General features: G+C 40.9%; 1 non-coding gene across 1 annotated transcript; it reads right to left on the reverse strand.

Annotated features, from left to right (window-relative positions):
- Nucleotides 1-5,402: 5,402 nt before the first annotated feature.
- On the reverse strand, nt 5,403-5,509 carry LOC141679601 (small nucleolar RNA R71). The gene has a single exon (XR_012558140.1). It is a non-coding gene; the product is annotated as a small nucleolar RNA R71 (small nucleolar RNA).
- Nucleotides 5,510-8,793: the final 3,284 nt, after the last annotated feature.

Below are 8,793 nucleotides of genomic sequence, written 5' to 3' on the forward strand. Positions count from 1 at the left end.
AGGGTGTGAGGGTGGGGGGCCAGGGTGAGACCCTGATGCAACAAAAGAGAGAAAATGAGAGAAATGCAGGTATTAGAGCAATATGTATGGATGTCATTGCTAGCGAGTCAATGAATGTGCAGGATGCAGACAAGGAAGGACTATCTCGGCATCCTAAAGCTGTTTTAGATTCCACTTCCCTTGATGCTGAGGCATTTACTCACCATGTTCCAGCTTATCAACTTCTAGCTGAATAGGGCAATGACAATGCAGAAAGGATGCTGAATTTGGTGCATACCACACAGTCTATAATGAGAGCTAGGGATTCCAGCATAGCTTTGCCTTCTACTGCTGGTGATGTGGACTATGAGACTGGTGGTTCAACTAATTTCTTTGGAGATGGAAGTGGGGATAGTGAAGATGAAGCAATGGACATAGGGGGAGAAGTAGGCTCAAGTTCAAGGTCAGGTATGCCATCATGGGCATTCTCAAAGCACTGTGATGAGCATTACTTCAAGATCAACCTGATCCAGTTAATCAATCAGACAAATACTGCTCTTCAAACCACTACCAATACTAGCACCAAGAAGCTCCTTCAGGCACATCTATCCTCCCTGCAACTTCAACAAATCTAGGGCTTCCATCATGCTAGGGATATGAACACCATGAAAGGTGATATTGAGGAGATGAAGAAGGCCCTTTTAGACAGGATAGATTCTAAACTTCCAAAAGCTACAATGCTTGACATCAAGAGGCAATTAAGGAAAAATTCTGATCTGTTAACCAAGATAGATGACTTGGACACAAGAATGTCAGCCATGGAAGCATCTTTAACTGCCATTCATCTCCATCAAGCCCAACAGGCTGATCTACTTCAAAAACTGGTGGCTGCTCAAACCTCCTCCTCTACTCAACTTGATGATAACAAAAAGGGGGAGAAAGGATCAAGTGAGGGGGAAAGGCTTCAAATTCAAATCAGTAAAGTAATTATACCTTCAATTACTATCTCAAAGCCATCAGTTACAGATAGTGTAGATCTGATCAATGCAGCAGCAGCCAACTTAAGAGCAGCTGATAAGGAAAAGTTGAGTTTAGTCAACTGGGAGAAGATTGATGAGGAAATACAGAAGAAGTTTGAACTTGTCAAGGAGCCAGTTAAGTCAGCCATCCATCACTCTCAAGTCAAGCAAATTAGTGTGAATGAGATGAGCATGAACTATCTGGAAAGTGGACAGTCTTCCTGCATCAAATCTCCAAAGGCTGGAATAATTCTTAAACCAATGGTAAACTACTCAAAATCATCATTGAAGAACCCTGTGGACACTATATATGAGACACCTAATCCTGATGAGAAGAAGCTTCTATCAAGATCAATTGCTTTATACAAAGATCCAGCTGATTCAGCTTCCAAAAGGAGAATTGCCAAGATTTTCAAAAATGGGAAAGAAATTTGTGTGGTGGCTGGACATCCTCAATTTGCTCAAGCAAAGAGAGAAGAAAAGGCTAGATTGAAGCAGGAAAAGAAGCTAGCTGCTCTGGATGCTAAAATGACTAAACAAAAGAAAGAGCCATTTGCTATCTTGGCCAAGCTACATGCTGTAAATTCATCACAACAAATTCCTTCTCAACCATCTGAAGCTATTGAATCAAAGAAGCAAGTTGAACAACAAAAGAAATCTCCAAGAAAGAAGGAATTGGCTAAAAGAACTAAAAGGAAACTGGATATTGTTGACAAGGAATTGGAAGATCAATTTCCTAAGGAATCCACATTATCTACAACTCAAGCATCAAAGCCCTCTGTGGTATTTGAAGATATCAGGGTGGTGGATCCCGACAGGAATATTCATGGTGAACCTATTGTGCCCAAGGATGAGCCAATAGAATGGGAGAACATACCAATTCCTGACTTCAATCTACCAATCCTTAGCAAGCCAAAAAGAATAAAGTCAAGAGAAGTCAAGAAAGTGAAGCTGTCACCTCTCAAATCCAAATCTGAAGTCAAAGCTCAATCGAAAGTCAGTAAGGGAGACTATCTGTACTTGTGTGACATCAAAGAATTTTCTGATCTAAACCTCTATCTGGATGAACTAGATGAAGTGAGAGGAATTGATGCATACATAAACTTACCTGAAAGGTTAGTGTTCAAGTACAAAGGAGGAAAGGAGATTCAGTGGCCTCTTCACAGGATCCTTCAAGAAAGCCAAGCTGTACTGATTAAAGTTTATTCATCCTTCAAGAAGAACTTTGGGTTCAACATTACTGCAAGAAGATTGGTATTGAAGAAGATTGAAGAACTAAGGAGTGTTAGAGCTAAAGATGCACTCCCGAAGACTCTAATCATCCCTTACACAGGGAGAAGAGTGCATCTAAGGCCCTACTGGCTGATGGAGTTCATAGATGACAAAGGTGTGAGAAGATTCTTCAGATTAGAAGACCAATTGAACATCTATAGCAATGAGACTCTTTTAGAAATGCAAGGAAAGCTAAATCTCTCAGAATCTGATGAACTGGAATTCCACAGGCAGCTCCAAAATTAGATTGAGGAAAACAACAGAAAGCTTGGAAAGAGATCCAGACCTTCAAGAAACTAGACAAATCTGCTCAGGCTAGAGGAGCATCTTGAAAAATGACTGTGAGCAAAACTTTGTACATTTTTGTTAATTGAAGCACTTTTCAGTAATATCTACTTCCTCTTAAAGTTATATTTTTTAGAGTGTTTTGTTATCATCAAGTATCTTTTAATTTATGGCTACAATTCCAGTAGACATAAATTGGGGGAGATTGTTGTGTATAAGTTGTGTACTTGATGATTTCATGAACAAAATACCTTAGTAGATTTTACTTAGTGAAATAATGTAGCACTCGACGAATAAGATTTATAGTCCCGACGGATGACTCATTATAGTCCCGATGGATGATGACTTATTATCCATCGAGTGAGTAGCTTATGTAACAATAAGTCTGTAGCACATTTCTGCATTCACTATTGTATAGACTCTGTAAGTAGTATTCAAGTAATGTTGACTTTAACTAGATATGCAGAATAGGTTGATTAATTGTACATAGATGATGTCTTGGAATTCTGCATAAATGAAATGAAGTCAAGTGCAAGTTTGCTACGTGACGGATAACCTACAATGAAGTCAACGGATGATCAAATAGACAACCCGACGGATGATCAATAACTCGACGGATGATCATGAACCCGACGGATAAAGAATTCAAATATCTGTTGAAAGTGACAACACAGTCACATGCGTCGAGTGGATGCAAATGGAATGTGGTAGCCTATTTGATAAGTGGCATTTTATACCACTTAGAACGTCTTAAAATGGCTTAAATTGGTGTCTTGAAATCAAGTATTTTGTGTATTTAATTCGTTTTTCTAGTGTTTATGCATTTCAGGGTATTAGTTGCATTTCGGGGGAGGAATCATCAAGAATAAGCCTTGGCATGTGTTCACCATTGCGAGAGGAAAGGAATGGGCAGATTACGGCGAAGAAACGGAGCAAGCTTGGAATTTTTCCAGTAGGGTCCTGCGCGCCCGCGCAGCAATGCTGAGCGGCCGCGCAGCAGCCTGCACGCCCGCGCAGAAATGCTGAGCGGCCGCGCAAGGTTGGGGGAAAAAGCTGAATTATTTTAGACTTCTACTTCTGTGTGGCTTCCAACTTCTATGTAATCTGAGTTTTATGGGACTATTATATAGGTAGATTTGAGACGTTTTCATAGAGAGTATTAAGGAGATTATGTTTTAGATTGTGTTTTACGCAAGAAGCGAAGGAGATAAGGAAGAAGACCGATTTAGCACACCGCAACGAAGAGGAAGCATATATTCTTGTGATTCTTGTTTCGTTGTAACGTTGGATGCTAGTTTTCTTACTTTGACTTATTTACTCTTGTGACGTACTCTGTTTTAATATAATTAGTTTAGTTATTATTTTCTTGTGTTTGTTTATCATGATTTCATATGAACCCATGATGGCGATGAGTTCTATTATGGGCTAATCGTGATCATGGGGTTACAATGGATTTATTATGGAATTCTTTAGTTAATTGTTTAATACTTTAGTGTGTGATGATTGCATGATATCTAGTATTGGTTGCGCGTATTCGTCTTTTGTGCGTCGCGAACATATAAGATAGGGTGTTAATCTCTTGTGAAGCGACGGTGGATCTTGAGATTTAGAACTTGCCATGCTAGCATAGGTTCATGTACGTTGTGCACGATTAGTGGGTAACTCTAACAGTTTTATTTGCCCTATGTAATCAAAAGGAATAACTTGTGCTTAAATCGTTGTGTTGTCAATTTCTGTAGACATATAGGAACTCAACATAATTGATGACTATTCAACTTCTATCTTAATTGTGGATGCTTGGTAGAATGGTATTAGTACAATGAAAGTTGGCTTTTATCAGTTTCGTGTTATTCGATTAATGTCATCACTGTCACATGCTAAATGTAATAACAATGGCTATAGAAGGAAGTAATAATGAAGTTATGATCTCATGAGTGTTTTATTATTGATAATTTGAAGTGTTAGTTAAGTGGTTAATTAAGTAGTTAATTATAGTTAATATTTGATCAACAATTTTAAGTGTTATTATCTTAACATTGAGAAGTAATCATACATTGGTGAGTGAGTTTAATTAGACAATAATTTAGTCTGAGTCTCTGAGGGAACGAACTAGAAAGTATTCTATATTACTTGTGAACGCGTATACTTGCGTGAATATTAGTGCGTGTTTTCGCCCGAACAAGTTTTTGGCGCCGCTGCCGGGGACTCGGCGTATTTGTTTAGTTTGTGTACTTACCATCATTGGTCATTAGGACTCAGTGATTAGGACGTAGTAGTTACTTACTCTTTTCGGTTGTGTTTCAGGTACTTTAGCAAGTGTTTATGCAAACTCGTTCTCGTGCTCGCAAGAGGACTTTAGATACAACTGAGGAGACAAACGAAGTTCTTGATATTCCGGAGAAGTTAGATTTTGAGGATTCGGATTCAGGCGCTGAGCAGAAAGAACCAGTAAACATGGGAGATCGTATTGTTCAAGCTGATCCAGCTCTTATGGATTTTTCTCGGCCTAAAATTGATGATATTCAGTCAAGCATCCTTCATCCGGCTATTCAAGCTAACACCTTTGAAATCAAGCCGGGCACTATTCAGATGGTGCAGAATTCTGTTTCTTTTGGAGGAGCGGCAACTGAAGACCCCAACATGCACATAAGAAATTTTGTCGAGATCTGCAGCACTTTTAAGTATAATGGCGTGACTGATGAGGCTATCAAGTTGAGGCTTTTCCCATTCTCACTGAGGGATAAGGCTAAAGACTGGTTACATTCTGAACCAGCTGGGTCCATCACTACGTGGCAAGATCTTGCGCAAAAGTTTCTGGTGAAGTTCTATCCAATGGCAAAGACTGCTGCTATGAGGAGTGCTCTTACTCAGTTTGCGCAGCAACCTACAGAATCTATGTGCGAGGCTTGGGAACGCTACAAGGAAATGTTGAGAAAATGTCCACATCATGGAATGTCGGATTGGATGGTAATCACTGGTTTTTATAATAGTTTGGGGGCCCAATCTCGGCCCATGCTCGATGCAGTAGCTGGAGGAGCCTTATGGGCTAAAAGCTATACTGAGGCATATAATCTTATAGAGACAATGGCTGCAAATGAGCATCAAAACCCAACTCAAAGGATGACATCAGGCAAGGTCGCAGGTATTCTGGAAGTTGATGCAGCCACTGCTATTGCAGCCCAGCTCCAAGCGCTATCAATGAAGGTTGATTCTCTGGCTACGTATGGAGTTAATCAAATAGCTATGGTTTGTGAGCTTTGTGCAGGTTCTCATGCTACGGATCAGTGTTCTCTTGTCAACGAATCTGTTCAGTATGTGAATAATTATCAGCGACAACAGCAGCCTGTGCCAGCGACCTATCATCCTAATAACAGAAATCATCCAAATTTCAGCTGGGGGAATAATCAGAATGCTATTCAGCCACCATATCAGCAAGGGGTGAGTAAACAGTTTAACCCACCTGGATTCCAGCAACCACAGCAGTATGCTACAAGGCAATCATATCCTCAACAGGGAAGTGCAGCTGCACCTACTAGTGCTGATTTTGAGGAACTTAAGCTGTTGTGCAAGAGTCAGGCGGTTTCTATCAAGACCTTAGAAAATCAAATCGATCAATTAGCTATTGCAGTGCTCAATCGTCAACCTGGCACTCTTCCCAGTGACACGGAAGTACCAGGCAGGAAGGAAGCTAAAGAGCAAGTCAAGGCTATTACCTTAAGGTCTGGAAAAGTAGCTGAGGATGAAAAGGCAAAAGAAGTAGAAGCTGAAGTTAGAGATAAAGAATCTAAGAAAAAGGAGAAAGCGGCGGAACCAAGGAAGACTACTGTTGAACACACTCTGCCTGAGGCTAATACAGGGGAGAAACAGCTCTATCCTCCACCACCTTTTCCTAAGAGATTGCAGCAACAAAAGCTGGATAGACAGTTCGGGAAGTTTCTGGAGGTGTTCAAGAAACTTCACATCAATATACCTTTCGCTGAGGCTCTGGAACAAATGCCTAGTTATGCGAAGTTTATGAAGACTATTCTTTCAAGGAAGGTGAAACTGGATGACCTTGAAACCGTTGCTCTCACGGAAGAATGCAGCGCGGTTCTGCAACAAAAGTTACCACCAAAACTGAAAGATCCAGGAAGCTTCACCATTCCTTGCACCATTGGCAATCTAACTTTTGACAAGTGCCTTTGTGATTTGGGAGCAAGCATTAATCTGATGCCCTTGTCGATCTTTAAAAAGCTGGATCTGCCTGATCCAAAACCCACATACATGTCGCTATAATTGGCGGACCGTTCCATTACTTACCCAAGGGGCATAGTTGAGGATGTGCTCGTCAAGGTGGATAAGCTCTTCTTTCCAGCAGATTTTGTTATTCTGGATTTTGAGGAAGACAAGAAGATTCTCATAATCTTGGGGAGGCCTTTCTTGGCTACTGGCCGTACCTTGATAGATGTGCAAAAAGGGGAACTTACTATGCGGGTCCAAGATCAGGATGTGACCTTCAACGTATTCAAGGCAATGAAATTCCCTACAGAAGATGAGGAGTGCTTAAAAGTGGATATGATTGATTTCGAGGTTACTTCGGAACTCGAGCACATGCTAATGTCTGATGCATTGGAAAAGACCTTAGTGGGGGTATTTGACAGTGATGATGAAGATAGCAACGAGCAATTACAATATCTGAACGCTTCTCCCTGGAAGCGAAAGCTGGACATACCATTTGAATCTCTTGGTACTTCTGACCTTAAGAATGCTGAAGGGAAGCTCAAACCATCAATAGAGGAAGCACCTACCTTGGAGCTCAAACCACTACCTGAACACTTGAGGTATGCTTTTTTAGGTGATTCATCTATGTTACCTGTTATTATTTCAGCTGACCTTTCAGGTAGTGAGGAAGACAAGCTCTTAAGGATTTTGAGAGAATTCAAATCGGCTATAGGATGGACCATAGCAGACATCAAGGGGATAAGTCCTTCATATTGTATGCATAAAATTCTGCTAGAGGAAGGTAGTAAGCCAACTGTGGAACAGCAACGAAGATTGAATCCCATCATGAAGGAGGTGGTGAAGAAAGAAATTCTGAAATGGCTAGATGCAGGCATCATTTATCCTATTTCTGACAGCTCGTGGGTGAGCCCCGTACAATGTGTACCTAAGAAAGGAGGTATCACTGTGGTCGCAAATGAAAAGAATGAGCTCATCCCTACTCGAACAGTTACAGGATGGAGAGTATGCATGGATTATAGGAAATTGAACAAAGCCACAAGGAAGGATCACTTTCCTCTTCCATTTATTGATCAAATGCTTGACAGATTGGCGGGACATGAGTATTTTTGTCTTCTGGATGGTTATTCCGGGTATAATCAGATTTGTATTGCACCAGAGGATCAGGAAAAGACTACCTTCACTTGTCCATTTGGCACATTTACTTTTCGTAGAGTTTCGTTTGGGTTATGTGGCGCCCCGGCCACCTTTCAGAGATGTATGATGGCTATATTCTCTGACATGATTGGAAATAACGTCGAAGTGTTCATGGATGACTTCTCCGTCTTTGGACACTCATATGATCAATGTTTGAATAATCTGCGCGCCGTACTCAAAAGATGCGTGGAAACTAATTTGGTGCTTAATTGGGAGAAATGTCATTTTATGGTGCGTGAAGGCATTATCCTTGGGCATAAGGTCTCTAGCAAGGGTCTGGAGGTGGACAAGGCCAAGGTGGGAGTCATTGAAAATCTTCCCCCACCCAATTCTGTGAAAGGAATCCGTAGTTTTCTTGGTCATGCGGGTTTTTATCGGCAATTCATCAAGGACTTTTCAAAGATATCTAAGCCGTTGTGCAATTTGCTTGAGAAAGATGTGCCTTTCAAATTTGATGATGAATGTTTGGCAGCATTCGAGACTCTCAAGAAGAGTTTGATCACTGCACCAGTTATTACAGCACCAGATTGGACAGAACCGTTTGAGATGATGTGTGATGCGAGTGATTATGCGGTAAGTGCAGTTCTGGGACAGCGCAAGAAAAATCTCTTCCATGTGGTCTACTATGCGAGTAAGACTTTAAATGGTGCCCAATTGAGCTACACCACTACTGAGAAGGAGCTTTTGGCTATAGTCTTTGGCTTTGAGAAATTTTGATCTTATCTGCTTGGTACGAAAGTAACAGTATTCACTGATCATGCAGCTATTCGCTATCTGGTTTCTAAGAAGGATTCGAAGCCGAGACTCATTCATTGGGTGCTTT

The sequence above is a fragment of the Apium graveolens genome, chromosome 1 (assembly GCF_009905375.1).
Source record: "Apium graveolens cultivar Ventura chromosome 1, ASM990537v1, whole genome shotgun sequence".
Lineage (NCBI taxonomy): Eukaryota > Viridiplantae > Streptophyta > Magnoliopsida > Apiales > Apiaceae > Apium > Apium graveolens.